Genomic DNA, 17,726 nt, shown 5'->3' on the forward strand with positions numbered 1-17,726 from the left:
AGATAGAAATTTTTTCATTGTCACTGAATTTATCATCTCTGCTATCGGAATCCAAAATGCTTATAACTCTACAAAATAAAATTTATCTAAATCTCAACAAAAGAAGGAACATTCACATTATTATTTTCTTTTATCGATTTTATTGAGACATTTGTATATGTAGTCTTGATGGAGCTTATCTTTTAAATTTAGATTTTTCTTTTAGTTTTTGTTTTCTTCACTTTTACTTTCGATTGCTGATTTCTTTTCTTACTTTAGCTTGGGATTTCTTCTTTTCCTTTTGTTTTCAGTTTAAGTTTCATTTTGGTGACTCTGCGATGATTTATATGAAAGGCCTTTTTCCTCACTTGACAATGATCGACATACATGGGAAATATCTTAACTCTATCCATTTCAATGAATTTCATTTTTCATTAAAGGCATATCCTTATGGAACCATAATTCCTCTTGTTTTAAGTATTTTTCATGGAGGAACACACATCCTTTCTAGGTGATTGAGTTTAATTTTTCAAGGAAAGAATTGATTTGAGTTCAACACAATGAATCCTTCCCACCCCTCCACATAAAAGCCTTTTATTCATAGCCACAGGGAAAGAATTTGGAGAAAACATTATGAAACTATTATGTCCATTAAACATAAATCTCTATTACCATCTCACCTCTTTCACTCAAATATATCATAAACTAAAAGCTTTAAAATAGGCTTAATACAAGAGTGATTAAAGAGGAAGCATGGGAAATACAAGTAAACTTGTCAAGGCTATGGACGCTCGCTGGTTGCGGGACTAGGCTTGTATGGCATAAAAGACAACTTCGTCGGGGTACTGTTCAGGCTCGCTGGTAGTGAAGCGATGTCAGAGACAATCATAAAATGAATATATTCTCTATAAAGAACTCCTATCTCTACCTTCTTCTATTATTACATGAGGTAGTTTTAAAACAAATTTTCCCAAATTTGGATTCATGACTTTTACTCTACTCTGTTTTCAGTACTTATCTTTACAAAATCATATTATTTAATCTATTTAAGTGGGACTTATGGAAATGTTTTATTGTTAGAGGGTTTCTTGAACTCCATTAATTTTAACCTTTCAGTAAATTAAAGTTCATTATCTTTAGCTAGAGATAATTAGTTCATCCCAGTGTGCCACCATTGTTGTAGGGAAAACCCAACACCCCCATTTTTGGGTTATTGACTCAAATAATGGGGACCCTTTCCACTAATTTTTGGTAAAACACCTTTTATAATTTTCATTAAGAATTTTTTCCCTTTTACTTTATTTGGATTTACTTTTTGATTGTTTTTTTGAATCTGACTTTTCATAAGCTTTTTATTGATACTTGTTTTGCCTCATTTGGCCAACCAGATTGTAAATGGAACTACATTGAAATATGATCATTTTCTTTCCTCGACCAAAATTGTAAATAAATGTATAATATTTCATTTTTTGTAAATAATTAATTTTAATAGTCTTTCATTGTAAAATTTTAGTTAACTTTTATTAATTTTTCATTTTCTCACTAACGGTCCTACAAAATGATCTAGCTAAATCATACAACCATTAAAAAAGAACTTCGAGATCTTGGTAATTTACTACAATTTATTATTTTTAAACAAAGTACCAGCTCAGAATATTAAAATTTTAAAATTGCTATAGTTCAATTTGTAGGATTGATCATGCACATGGGCCCCACTCATCTTCCTTAATTTAATAGCCCACGAGACCAAGACCATAAAAATCTATAAAAAAAAAAAGCTTATCACACAATCGTAAACAAAAAGCACTTCTTGAAAAAAGACTTCTCGCAAAGTCTTATCGCAAATTTTTAAAACCTTAACATTTCTACAAAACAAAGTGCGATGAGTCGATGTGATCCTACTTCAAAGTTATGTTTTGGTTTTCAATTCATTTCATATGAATCGAGGATGTTAATATGTATATATATATATATATATATACATTTCTACAAAACAAAGTGCGATGAGTCGATGTGATCCTACTTCAAAGTTATGTTTTGATTTTCAATTCATTTCATATGAATCGAGGATGTTAATATATATATATATATATATATATATATATATATATAATTTAATATTTATTTAAATTATTAAATATAATTAAAACTAACTAATATTTAATATATAAATAATTTAATTTAATTAAAATAATTCTATAGATTTAGTTAATTAAACAACTAATAAGAATTGATAATGTAGTTATTATTAATTATTTAATAATAGAAATTTAATTTTGGATTATAATTTAATTAACAACCTCTGATTTTTTTGGCCTACGCAAAAGAATTTCCAAAATTATGCTAGATTTGACTCATCAACTTTGGAGCCTCATAGATTTAGTTTTACTTGACCAAATGAGGCCTAGGATAGCTCATTGAAAAGATAAAATTATGAAAAAAAATCACGAAGAGGTTTCATTAGCATATTTAATCTTTTGTTTGGTCTAAAATCTAGTAGAATGTCAAGCTCCTAATTTTTAATAAAACTAATTTTCTTGAGTTTTATTTTCTGCACTTTCATTTGCCCAAGCCTCTTACGAATCCAAATCCATTCGTCAATGATATCCTTGGCCAATTAAATCATCACAGACATCAATAGAAAGCCTAGATTTCCTTTTCAATTATTTATTTAATTGAATTTGATTATATTTATTTTAATTCCAGATTTGTCATTTTGATTTTATTTTTACATTTTAATTTTGTTTTAGTTTGATTTTGCAGGAAAATAGCTGAATAAATGAACATAAAAGAATCTCAGTCAATAAGAAGGCTCCAGCAATAGAAGAATGAAATTTTTGAGCCAATGAGAATTGATTAAACAAATTTATTCTTGAACAAACTTTCCTGTTCTAAATTCTTTTGTAAATATTATAAATACAAGATTGTGGGATGTAAGAAGGGCTTCTCTCCTCTGCAATTATGGAATTCTAAAAGCGCTTCTATAATAGGCATTTAGAGTGATAGGGGGGACGAGTAAAAAATTTCAGATCTGGGGATTATTGAGGATTTTTCTTTTGCATTCTGAATTATGTATGAAGGGCAGAGTTTTAACTACTGTGGCTCTTGCTTTGAAAGCAGAAGTTTAAGTATTGTAAAGGACTATTAGAGGGAGCTGGAGAAATGGATTCAATAAATTGGTATTTATAATACTATTATTTTAAATGTTGGTTTCATTTTTTTGTTACAACAATGTGTCAATTTACTTTCATATTTGTGCACTTTTCTTGGTGTGGGTAATTTGTCTCTATTTTATGTTATTATTTATCTTTGCTCTTATGGACTGAATTTTGATTTTTGAGTAACTATTTACTTAGAAATCTGTCTTTTCATACTGGATTAATAAATAGTGACATGTTTTGAACTTTTTCGACATATTATTGTTTAATTACTCAAGTTACTAATTATATGATCAAAATCATTTTGTGAACTTCTTCCTAAGTGTTGTTGGTTGATTATTTTAGTTAAGATGTTCCCAAATAGGATTTGTTTGGTATTCATAATGTTAGTTAATTGAACTACTTTGTTAGCTTGATATTCATTATAAGCCAGACATATTTATATCCCAATACTTTAAATATCTTTCTCTCAAATTGGTTAGATCTATATCTGCCTAATTGAGATAGGATTAGGATTTAGTCTCGTATGCTTGCATTATAGAATAAGTTTGCATTTAGATTAATTTCTACATTCTTTTAAGTCCTCTTCGCAAAAAGGAAAACTTTAGTTGTGGCTTACCGGAGCCCCAAATCAGCTTAAGGATCACTTTCTTTCCTAATCAGGGAGAGGGTTGGTCTGATGTCTCTTCTCCATTGGTGAATGAATGCCATATTTTAAATCCATTGGAGACTAAGAGAAGGTAATTGGACCTAGTTGTTAAAAATGCAACAAGATGATGAAGCTTAGTGGAAAGGAGTCGCCTTCACTAAGTGGGCCCGTAGGCTATTTTTGGTGCAAAGTCTATTATTAGACATATGGATCATGGTCTATGAGTTGCAGAATGCTATTTGTGGATGATTGGTTATGTTGGTAAAAATAGATGGACTTTTATTTTTAGACATATGGGCGGAGTCTATTTTTAGACTGCCAGGCTAAAAATAGAACAATCGAATATTATTAGCTCTTAATAATATTTGGACTATAAACATTATCTTATCATCTTGGAGCCATTCAGTTCGAGCGACGGATGTGGCACATGCAACTACCAAAAGGAAATACACTTTTCTTATGGGTCAGTTCAGCTATTGCATGATGGACTTTAGTTAGAACTCAAGTGATTGAGTTTGGTGGAGTTGATTGAGGAGTTGATGGAGTTGTGTTTAGTTTGACTTAGTTGAACTAGTTGTATTTGGTCTAACTGTAGAATACACTAGTGATGAGTGATGTGAATTAATTATTAATTAATTCACTAATTATTAACTCATAAACCAACTAAAGAATACATTAGTTAACTCAGTGCATGGACAGTTCAGTGGAGACAGGTGTTAGAGGTGAGTGTAAGGGCAAGACACCTGTCAGTTGTGACTATAGTTGTGCATGAGATTTGCACAATCAATGGATTGAGTATTTCCAATGAGGATTGCATGGTTCAACCAAGGGAAATACGAGTTTGAATTAGTCATTCTCATCTATTCTTATGTAGGATTGCGCAATGGAGGCAGGCAAGCAGCGGAGGAGATTTGAACCTGTGATTGATTTAGATCTGAGCTAGTTTGTGTGTAGCAGGTGGAGATAGTACTGAGTACTTGTGAGGAGTATTGTACTATGTATTGTTACATGTTCTCAATCATTATAATATATAGATAGTTGGGGGTTTTCAGCTGTATGCTTTCCCCGGTTACATATTGTGTTAATGTGTGCATGCGATTGTTGTTTCATTGTTTTTAATTCCGCAAAATTGATGATCAACGTAGAGTAGGTTATGTATTATGCATGCATTATGCAAATAGTGTATAATTAGGATAATCTCTATGAATAAGTGTTATATTATTCAAAATTTCTATACTAGTTGATCCAGTCAAAACCACCATTCCAAATGGAAAAGGAGCTACTTTAAGGTCCAGACCGGGTGGTCATCCCCTCATGTTGTTGCAGTGAATTTTGAGGCTTCAACAGATCCTTTATTTCAATTTATTCTAACAAAAAACTTTTGATCTTTCAATTAACCTAGTATTACTCCTTATTATTATAAGTTCATTGTCATATATAGGAATCAAAACCATATATCCTCTTTCGTCCACCTAGATATACATATTTGTATCACCTTTACTTTTAGTAAACCATTGTTAAAAGAAAAATTTATCGTTCTCTAAATGCTAAGACCTAGATACTTTTTTGAGTCCATATAGTTCTTTCTTTAACCTATAAAAAAAGTGTTATTCTCCCAACTTTACAAAATCTTCTAGCTAAACAAGACAAACTTCTTCCTTTAATTCTCCATTCAGAAATGTTGACTTGACATCTAACTCATTTAGCTTCGAGTTATACTTATTAGCCAATCTAATCATCATTCTAATGGTATTCACTTTAGATATATGTGAAAAGGTTTCTCTATATCATGTCCCTTCTTTTTATGAAAATCCCTTTGTTACCAGTATAGTTTTATATATATCAATAGTTTTATCAAGATTAATTTTTGTTTTGAATAACCATTTTTAGCTTATGATAAATTTATCCTTAGGAAATTATGTCAATTACGATGTATCATTTTTCATAATAGAATCATATTCTCCTTTCATGGCATCCATTAATTCTTTATGGCCTTTAACGTGCTCATAATTTGAAGGCTCAACTATATTCATAACTTGAGTCATTAGTACATAATATTAAAAGTAGATTGGTGTTTGAATTTGTGTTTTTATTCTTCGTAATGGCTCATTTATTTTTGGAGCTTGTCTACTTCCTCCTAGTGTGTTACTAGCTTCAATGCAACCTTGTTCTTCAACATCATCCTATTTTTTTTCATCTTCATTTGCTTTTTTTATTCAAGTAATTTCCATACATTGCGCTCTTCCTCTTTTGGAATCATGTCTATACATTCACAAAATATAACATCGTTCCTTACAAATACTTTTTGATTCATTGAATCATACATTTTATAAGATCTATAATCAAAGAAGCAACCAATAAATATGTACCTGATTTCCTTTCCACCAAGATTTATCTCATCTTTAGGAACATGAGAAAATGTTATTCTTCCATTCTCAAATGACTCAACATTGGTTTATAGGCATGAAATGCTTCATAAGGTGATTCTCACTATAGAATTTTGATAGGAATTATTTTTTTTCAACTATACAGCAGCGCTAATTTCTTCAAGCATAAATGATTTTCACAAGTTTTCATAATTCACTATGCTTCAAGCACATTCAGCCAATGTTTTTTTTCTTTTGCTATAGCATTCTATTCAAGTGTATGTCGCAATGTAAATTGTTGATAAATTTCATGTTTTTTGCAGTAGTTAATGATAAACTTCATGCATATTCTCCCCCTTCATCTCATTTGAATATCATTATGTATTTTCCTTTTCACTTTTCATCTGTCTTCTTAAATTCCTTAAACTATTAAAATAAATCATGTTTTCTTGTAATAAACTAGATCAATGTGTATCTAGTTTATCATCAATGAATATAAGAAAATATGAACCTCCACCTAATGACTTAATTTTCATGTGACCACACACATCAACATGTATTAGCTCAATAATTTCCCTTTATCTCTTTTTTGTTCTTGTCGGAAATTATTCCCTATGTTCTTTTCCTAATGTGTATCCCTCACATGTCCCAGATTTTCTCATAAAATCTAAAAGACATTCAACCATTACATTCTTTAGAAGTAACTCAAGATCATTATGATTTAGATGACCATACATTTGATGTCATAGCTCCTATGTTTTCATGGTTGTAGATGCCCTTCTTTATGATCTTTCCTATTAACATCAAGTTTGTATAATTCCCAAGAGTTCCCTAGCTTGTAGCTGTCTTACTACGATGGTGTAGTTATTGTGTATATCCTTCACAATACAATGTGACTTAAATAATTCAACTTTGATATTTTGATCTATAATGGTGGAAAAAAAGATTAAGTTTTTCTTAATTCCAAGAACATACATCACACTTTGAATTTATCTGACATGGGTATTTAATAAAGTTACAAATAAATCACCACAACTGTTGATTTCATGAGATGGTTCATCTCCTTGATAGATATAAGTACAATTATTATTTTCATGATAGATATCAAACTATTCCTTTTTGCATGACATATGAATTGAAATGCCAAATTCAATAAATCCTACATTATCATCATTATTTTATGCTAATAAATAAACATTTGAAATGAATAATTTGGTATTTTTTTAGGCTATCGTTAATTGTGTATTTTTTATCAATGAAATTACATGAATATGTGTGAACTTATCAATTTTATTTTATTTCAATCTTTAACAAAATTTCTAGGATTACCAAAGTAGAAGCATCCATCCTTCCTCTCCATATAGGTATTTTTTCTTAGGAGTTTTGTGCCTTGTGACTGACCTCCATTGTCCTTACCTTGTGGCCTTCCTTTCTATAGATATTCCTTTGGCTACCAACACCGAATCAAAACTTTGAGTTATGCCACTAATATTCTTACTTATCTCTTCTTCTTCCAAGAGAATACCTTTCAATTCATCAAATGTAGGAGTCTTTTCCATAGCTTCAAGTTCATTGATGAACATATGATAATCATCTAACAAACCACTTAATTTAATTTCCACTAAATCATTATTGGAAATATTTTCATCAATAATACCAAGCTTAACATAAATTTCATTTATTATAGAAAGAAACTAACTAATTTTTTCATTAATGTCCATTTTAATTAGGAAAAGCCTATTCTTTAAAAATGTCACTCGATTTGAATTCAAAGTTTCATACAATTGCATTAGAGTTTCCTAGGTTTCTTGAGATGCATTACAATCCCTTATGTGTGGAATAATGTTTTCCTTTACAAACATTCTCAAGGGTGTTGTTTCCTTTTATCTCTCTATGCTCCCAATCTTGAACTAATGTTTTTAATGTTGGCAATTTGGTTTCAACTCATAATTCTCTTGACCAAGAATTATAGCCTTCCATTAATATTTTCATCGTAAACTTCCAAGTTTCGTAATTTTCCTAATTTAGCTTTGTGAACTCATTTATATATGAATACACAAATTGATTTACCATATTAGGTAACAAATATATCCCTTTGTGATACATAAAAAGTCAAATAAGATAGATCTCAATAGAGAAAACTAGAGACAAGCCCCCACCACAAGAGACTATGGGTCCTAATAGAGTTTTTCCATGGCTATCTGAGATCCAAAGGGTTGGATTGAGGCAAAAGCTAAAGTGAAAGCTAGGTATGTTGTTGGCTCAACAAATTTAATCATATGGACATAATTTTAATTAAGAAAGTTAAAACAACCATTCGTTATAAATATATTGAAGGAGATGCAAAGACACACACACACGCACATATATATAACAATGCTTCTTAAAAAAATCCTAGAAGATTCCCTTCCACAAACGAAATCTACATGGATCCATAACCTCGTAACATTCTGTGATGATAGACTAGCTCAAGCCCCTTATTGTTTTCCTTTCCATATTCACTTCCATATGCATCATAATCACACAAATGTTTAGGTTTCAATCTATTCAATGCAACACAAATGTACATAATTACAATCCTAACTAACCACTACCTAATTTTATTATATTTCCTCTTGATACTACAATATTTTCTTGCTTGAAATCTCTTTCTTTGTCTTCAACAACAAATTGTCAATGATATCTATAACATCACTGACCTTTGAAATCGCTACCATCAACATACCATTATCCAAGTCTCATTTAATCGCATCCATTCTCAGAAAACCTAAGTTTCCTCAAAATATTGACTCTGGAATGCTTCATTCTGTGTCATTTATTGCCCTCCTCCTTGGCATTGAGTTCAAAGTAAAATAAAAACAAAAATACAACACTACAACTACCTCAAGAGAGACATTTCTAATAATGCAACCTCTCACACACTAAATAAATAATATAGTCCCATTATATAGCAATGTGATCAATCAAATATATAAGCACAACAAGCTAGAGGATAAAGACTGCTACTCAGCTCCAACTCACTTTTGCATTGGAAAACAACAATTTCTAGAACATGACCTCAAAACACTAACAATCTAGAATGATGATGTTTTTAAAAGTTTCATCTAAATGGAAAACAAGGTGGGTAACTTAAACATAACATTGAACACACTATTTTGTTTGTGCCAATTAGCTTTAAAATATATGTAAATAGATTTTACCATATCGATAACTCACCTATTCTATTTCATAATTCAATTTGTAAATTGTCATGGATATTTCATTGGACAAATCATCATAACAAATATGATAGTATTATATTTAAAATATGAAATTCTACACTATTACAATTTTATTAGATTTCTATATTTGTAGATTTACTATTAATAGTGCATGCATGCGAATGAAAATTAGGCAGAAAATATGTAATGGAAAAAAAAAGGTTCACACACGCATATAACACAATATATGCTTTGGGAAACCCTTTCAAGAGAAACCCCAGAAGGAAGGTGAGGTTGCTCCCTCTCCTTCTCGAAATAGAAATATATCTATAGGTAAAAAGAAGTAAGGCCTATGGCTCGTGGGCTACTACAATGCTCAAACCCTCTCCATGTTCTCTACCTCTTATCCTTCTTGGATATTTTTTATCATCTATGGAACAAATTCACTCAAAAGAATGGAATCATTTTTCCTCCTAGTGACCCAATTATAAGACAACCTCATAACCTACTAGTGACTGGGTTTGACTACCTCAAATCTTAACAATAGTTGAAAAATAGACTCTTCTAGACTTTTATACATCATAATCATATGGATAGTACATTTTCCATGAATATTTGGGGCTAATGTAGCATCCTCTTGATTTATAGTGGTGAAAATAGGAAGGTCAACTTCTGAGTGGCATAAATTTCACATACATACTCCAATTGATGTGATTCTTGCATCGTTGGAAGGATATCTGTGTAAAATAGCATAAAAAGTTGCAAAGTTAAAGTAATAAAGTTTTACACATAAAATTGTCACTTGATGCATCAAAATGCTCCCGGAAGGTTTGAGACCTTATTTTGCTAGAAACTTAGTCCAGATAGTAAAAATGGTCTCATCAGTTGATTCCTCCACTTTTTCCACTCTTAAAGCATCAATATGGATGAAAAACAATATAATTATCCAATATGGATCATAATCCCATTTACATAAGCCCACTAAAGAACCATCTTGTAAGGGATGATGTTATCTATTTTTTGATAACATAAACATATTAGCATAGAGATGCAAGAGAGTTGATATTGAAAATTTTATCCATTGATGTAAACAAAATGACATGAATATTTCAATATCATTGATTCTTGACTATAATATTTAGACTTTTCACTAAAAAACATATTATTCTTCCACCTTTCATTATAAGAATACTTATTAGCTTAGAAACTTTTTCGGTGTGACCGCACATTGGAACAATATATCCCATAGCTTTTAGGGTAATAAGTCCTCATGAGAACTCCATAGGGACATTTTGCCATTTATGTTTTGTATCAATATTTATTTTGAATAATATCAATCCAATTTTTTTATGTTAGTATCAATAAAAGTAGACTTTAAAATTAATATAAATTATAGCATGGAGGACTTTAATCCCCACTTTACACATTCATAAGCTTTTTAAATTTGCTTTCAAAAGGAAAAATTAGGTTGATAACATAAACATGGTAGTGAAAACACCATTCCATTTAGGCCAACCAACATTAAAAATCCTACAAATGGATTTCACTATGAGGAAAACTTACCCAATATGGGTCATAACCCCATGTGTTTAAGGCCACAAAAAAAAATGATGTAAGGTCTTAGTGTCTATGGTTCACTAGTGATCAAATGTACTCTTTCCATGTGGTTGATAGGGTTATTAGGTCAAATTCTTATATTTTCAAATAAGTTTTCAAATAAAATTTGATCATTGGTGAGTTCTAGGTCATTACTACTCCCTCCATATTCAACGTCTAGTTCATGGCCTGGCCATCACCTTGTGATAAGGCATCAAAAGAGTGTCTTGGTCATCATTTCATGTTCATTCATACTGCAAAGGTCTAAAGGTCCAAATCTTGGACTTAGACGTCCATTTGGTATCATCATTAGGTCATATAATAAATGAGTCATATGGGAGTCATGTCATCACCATAGTCACCATCAAGGCAGTTAGTAATTAGGAAAAAGTGTTTTAAATGATTCCTAAGGTACATTTTACTCCTTATGAAGATGTAACCTTGCATAATAAAGTGATAAAGTTGGTGTACACTATCCTATAATTCAATTTTTCAAAAGCAAAAATCGATTTCCTGCCTATAAGAAGATCATCAAAGCATTCTAATTTCTCATTTCACCTTCATTGAGCATCTCTACACCACCATGAAAACATATTTATGTCATTGAGCATACCTACCTTGCCCCTTTATATCTCTGTAATTGATCATTTGAAACCCTAGCCTAGATCCTAGATCTATGAACTGCATCTAACAAACCCTAAAATCAAACCCTATTGAGCTTTGAATATCTAGCATAAGATATATCTTCCTCTCCATTCACTCATTGGTTATGAGATCATAGAGACAACCCTCTCTGATTTGCTAGGCTAGCTACAAGATCGAAAGTTGGTTTGAGATTACCTCCATTGGTCTCATTTCTCAGTCTTGGGACACTAAAGAGTGCTAACATAAGTGATGATGTCATCTATGTTTTTGATAACATAAATATTTGGATGTAGAGATGCAAGGGAGTTGATATTCAAAATTTTATCTATTAATGTAAAATAAATAACTAGAATATGTCAATATCATTAATTCCTAACTACAAAAATTAGATTCCTCAATAAAAAATATTGTTTTTTACCTATGACCGCTTGTTGAACCAATATGTCCCATAGATTTTAGGGTAAGCAGTTCTCATGAGAACTCAATAGGGACTTCTTTTATTTAAATTTTGTATTAATTTTTGTTTTGAATAATATCAATTGAAATTTATTTTCTTTGTCAAAATCAATAAAATTATACGTTGAAGATAATATAAATGGTAGTGGGTAAGACTTTGATCCCCACTTCAGACATACATTATAAGTGATGAGGTTTAAAAAAAAAAAATCTAAAAGGGAAAAGAAGGTGGATAACATAAACATAGCAGCGAAAAATTATTCCTTTTAGGCTAATGAATGTCAAAACTCTTGCAAATGGATTTCGCTAAAAGGAGAAATCACCAAGTTTGTTTCATAATCCTATGTGCTTAAGCCATCTAAAGAACCATTTTGTGAGGGATAATACTTGTGACTTTGATAACATAAACATATATATGTAGAGATGCAAGGGAGTTGATATTGGAAATTTTTATTGATGTAAAAAAATACTAGAATATGTCAATATTGTTAATTCCTAACTATACGATTTAGATTTCTCACTAAAAAGAGATAATTCTACATGTGACTACACGTTGAACAAATTTATCCCATAGCCTTTAAGGTAAAGAATCGTCATGAGAACTCAACAAGGAAATTTTTCTATTTAAAATTCGTATTAATTTTTATTTTGAAAAGTATCAAATGAAATTTAATTTTTGTGTTAAAATCAATAAAATTAGACTTAGAAATGGTATTCGCGAGGAATTTTATCCCCCACTTCACACATTCATTATAAGTGACGAAGGTTTTAAAAATTTTGTTTAAAGGAAAATGGAGGTGCATAACATAAACATAACATTGAAAACACTTCCATTTAGGCCCATCATTGTTAAAAAACCAACGAATGGATTAGCGTTAAACATCCTGCAAATAGATTTGGCTATGAGGAGAACTCACCTACTCTGTTTGATATTCCCATGTGCTTAAGACTACTAAAGATCCATTTTGTAAGGAATGATGGTATATGTGCTTTTGATAACATAAATATATAGATGTAGATATATACTGAAAATCTATAGATGTAGAGATATATTGAAAATCTTAATTCTTGATGTAAAAAAAAAAAGAAAGACTAAACATGTAAATATCTTCAATTTACAATTTATATAAAAAGCGATTACTCTACCTATGATCGCATGTTAAACGAATATATCCCATAGATTTTAGGTTAATGAGTCCTCACGAGAACCCAAGATGGACATTTTTACTATTTTAATTTTGTATCAATTCAATTTTGTTTCCTCTACTAAAATAAATACAATTAAATTAAAATTAGTAAAATTAGGTTTTCTCTACTAAAATAAATACAATTAGATTTAAATTAATAAAATTAGGTTTTAAAAATGACACAAATGTTAGTAGGGTAGCCTTTAATCCCCATTTCATTTATTATAACTAATGAGTTTTTTAAAAGTTTTTTTAAGAGAAAAATATGGTGGGTAATTTTTTTTGCATGGTAAATAGTGAATTGGTAGTTATGAAGGAAATTTATGGGGAAGATCTAGAAGTGAATCATAATGGATATTTCAATTGACTTTTAAGTTTATAGGAATTACTCATTATGCTCTTCAACTTGTTCAAATACAATTCACCTTCACTTTTAAGTTTATAGGAAAAACATCAAATACTATTCACCTTCACCTTTAAGTTTATAGGAAAAACGTCAAATACTATTCACCTTCACCTTTAAGTTTATAGGAAATACTCCATATGAAACTTGTTCAAATAATATTCACCTTCCGGATTATAGTAATTACTCGTCATAGTCTTCAACTTTTCGATTTTTTCTACACAAGCTAACACGCCAAATAATAGAACCTAGGGGGAGTGGGAATTAAATTATATTTTCAAATTGTTCAAATTTTTTTCCGCACAAGCTAAAATGTCATAGAAAAATAGAACCTAGTTGGAACGAGAATTAAATCTACTAGATACCACGCAACAATTCCTTGTTTAACAAGAAGGTGAAAAATTTAAACACATTTTTTACACAAAAAAACATGACTCTAGGTGTAGGAGGAATTAAAATTACAGGTAGTACTCATCGAAATTTCCAACTTGTTCAAATTTTTTGCATACAAGCTGACATGTCACAGAAGAATAGAACCTAGGTGGAGCCATAATTAAATATATTAGCTAGCACTTCAGTTATTGCCCTTTAACTTAAACATAGCACTTAAACATAGCACTGAACACCTAGAGAACAAAACTTAGGTGGAGAGGGAATTAAACCCACAGCTAAGGCTCTTAACATAGAAATGAACACACCATTCCATTTAGGCCAATCGGGGTTAAAAACCTGAATAACTTAAACATAGCACTTAAACATAGCACTGAACACCTAGAGAACAAAACTTAGGTGGAGAGGGAATTAAACCCACAGCTAAGGCTCTTAAACATAGAAATGAACACACCATTCCATTTAGGCCAATCGGGGTTAAAAGGCATATGAATTGTTTTTACCTAAAGAGAACTTGGGTGATCTGTTTTATAATCCTGTATGCTTAACCCCATTGAATAACCATTTTGGAAAGAATGATGCCATATGTATTTTTAATAACATAAACATAGTGATGTAAAGATGCATGGGAGTTGATATTGAAAATTTTATCAATTAATGTAAAAAAATGATGAGAATATGTCAATATCTTAAATTACTAACTCAAAATTTTAGTTTTCTCACTAAAAAATATTCTACCACTTATTAACTTAATAATATTTTTAGATTTGATGATTTATCCAACCATTATATCCCATAAGCTTTAGAGTAAGCATTCCTCATAATAACTTATTAACATTTTTCTATTTAAATTTTGTATCAAATTTTATTTTTAACATTAATAAATTAAATTAAAATTTTAAAATAATCTAAATATTTTGATAATTGTAAATATGAATGTCTATAATAATATAAGCATGAATCTTGGTAATTAATATTATATAATAATAATAATTTAGAATAATATTTTATTTTATTATATTTTATTAATTTTGACGGTGTAAAATGTGTAAAATAAATATTATGATGTCTATAACTATTTGTTAATCGTTTAATTTAATTTAACTAAACTATAATATTTCTGTTCTACATTTGGCAAGGTCAGTTTATAGGTCAGAGAAGCCAACAACGTCAACTAGGGTTCCATAGATGCGGAATAAAAAAGGAAATCGGAGGATCTTACCACTGATTTACATCTCAGCGAGTGAAGACGCAAGTCATGTTATTTGTGCGGGAAAAATGTTTTATATAACCTCCTCTCATGTCCCAGAGATCTACACTGTCGATCTTCCACACCGGAAGTAAAAGAATTATATTCCTTTTTTTTCATGCCTGGCATGTCTGGAAGTGAGGCCGAGGCTACGATGGAGAACCCATGCGACGAGGCGAAGATGGAGAACCCATGCGGCGATCTCGACGGTTTGAGGGACGAGTTGCCATCCACAGATGACACAAATCTTGGCGTTCCGGAGACTCGCACAAATATCGGCATCGACGAGATGCTAGAGACATGGGCGGGGGAATTCGGACGGTGGCAACTCAAGCATTTTGTGCTGGCCAGCTTCGCATGGACACTGATGGCCCTCCAAACGATGGTCATTATTTTTGCCGACAGTCAGCCTGGTTGGCACTGCAACAAACAGAATGTTCCAGGTGATTCCCATTCCATGCAGCGAGAGTTCGAATTTTGTAGCCCGACGGGATCTATTTGCTCCCTCGACCGAGCATCGTGGGACTGGGACGGGGACCGCGGAATTTCCACTGTGTCCGAATGGGGTCTCTTTTGCAATGAAAAATACAAAGTTGGGTTGGTGCAGTCTGCGTTTTTTGTCGGGTCTCTTATTGGTAAATGACATTTTTAAGAAAATCTAGTAGAAAATGTATCTTCTTTCCTGTTTTACGGTAATTTATTTTGAGATCCATGATAAACAACGATTTAGTTCCATTCTAAGTTAAATCAGATCTTCAGAATCGTGACAGAAATTTGGTAATCAAATCTTCAAAATCTTGACAGAAATTCGGTAACCAAAAAATTCTGACTTCCAAATTCCAACAAGTAGAGGAAATTTGCAACAGAGGAAACTGTTCCGTGTATTAGCCACTTATGGTTTATGTCCACTGATGTTCAGGATACACATTTTGCTTAGGGTTTGAGTTTTTTTTTTTTTTTTTTCCCATAATACAGGTGCAGGGCTGTTTGGACGACTCTCGGATTCTTCACTTGGAAGGAAAGGAGTGCTGAACTTGGCTTGCGCCGGCAACGCCATCCTCGGCTTCTTGACGGCAATGTCGCCTAATTTCTGGGTGTATTTGATACTTCGTCTATTGACGGGCATAACATGCGGTGGCGTAGGCTTATCATCCTTTGTTTTGGCGACGGAGCCCGTGGGTCCGACGAGAAGAGGTCCAGTAGGCATGTCGGCTTTCTACTTCTATTCCTTCGGCATAGGGTTGCTCTCTGCTCTCGCCTACTTTTCCGACAGTTGGCGACTTCTCTACATTGTGACTTCCACTCCCTCCGCCTTATATTGCCTCTTCGTTCTCCCATTCCTCTGGGAATCTCCGCGGTGGTTTCTGGTAAAGGGCAGGCTGGAAGAGGCCATGGAGGTCATGAGATCGATTGCGGCCGAGAACCGTAAGTCAATACCAGCGGGAGTTTCGTTGGCCTTGGACGGGGACCCAAAAGATGCCACAGATGCTGGCGATTCATCAGAAGCCTTGTGGACGTTTTCAAGGCGCCCGTGACGCGCAGGAGGATGATTGCAATGGGTTGGATATGGCTGGCCTGCGCTATGGTCTACTATGGACTGAACCTGAACGTGGGAAATCTTGGTACCAATTTATATCTGAGCGTTTTCCTTAACGGAATTGCAGAGTTGCCTGCATATTCTCTGAAGGCAATTATGGTTGACAAGTTCGAAAGGAGGGCGATGCTCATCTTCTTGATGCTGTTAAGCGGACTGTCTTGTCTGTTGGCAAGTTTGACCTCGGTGCTCGTCGAGATTTTGGGTTCGAATCCAATGGAAAACCGGGGAACGGGGGTCAGCAGAAAAGTTGTGAGTGGCGTGAAGCTAGCGTGTAGCCTCGTGGGGATATTCGGCGCGGCGGGGATGTATAATTTGGTATACGTTTACACATGCGAGCTCTTTCCGACAGTTGTGAGGAACGCGGCGTTAGGGTTGGCGAGCCAGACGGGGAAGATAGGCGCCATTGTCGCCCCGCTGGTGCTGGTGACGGGAAACGTAAATTCGGCGCTGCCCTTTTTTATCATCGGCGTTTCGGGTATTGTAGGAGGTGTCCTGGGTTTCATGCTTCCCAGGACATCGAATCGTCACCTCGCGGAAACTATGGCAGCCTTCAAAGCAGAGATTCCACCAACAGGGAATGATTTAATTTGATGGACCTAATGTCCCGGCGGCCTCCACTTCAGGCCTCCACATCAATAATTTTGTTTGACGGTTTGTGCTGGCGTGACGCATAGCACTTTCTACAAAAAGTGTTTTATGCGTTGGATGTTTAAAACATAAACGTTGAATGCGTATGAATGCATCAAATTCAAATAAATAAAATAGTTAATCCATATTATGGGCATTCTGTTTGAGGGTTTCGTTTTTATTTTTATTTCTAGTTTTAATTTTAAATTTAAAATTGGTAGCTT

The 17,726-nt window shown here is 32.5% G+C and overlaps 1 pseudogene; it reads left to right on the forward strand.

Moving 5' to 3' along the window:
* Window positions 1–15,405: 15,405 nt before the first annotated feature.
* LOC149232082 (organic cation/carnitine transporter 4 pseudogene) lies at window positions 15,406–17,466 on the forward strand (annotated as a pseudogene).
* Window positions 17,467–17,726: the final 260 nt, after the last annotated feature.

Source organism: Pinus tabuliformis, chromosome J, assembly GCF_031772625.1.
Source record: "Pinus tabuliformis cultivar Carrire ecotype Pingquan chromosome J, CPIR1, whole genome shotgun sequence".
NCBI classification, from domain to species: domain Eukaryota; kingdom Viridiplantae; phylum Streptophyta; class Pinopsida; order Pinales; family Pinaceae; genus Pinus; species Pinus tabuliformis.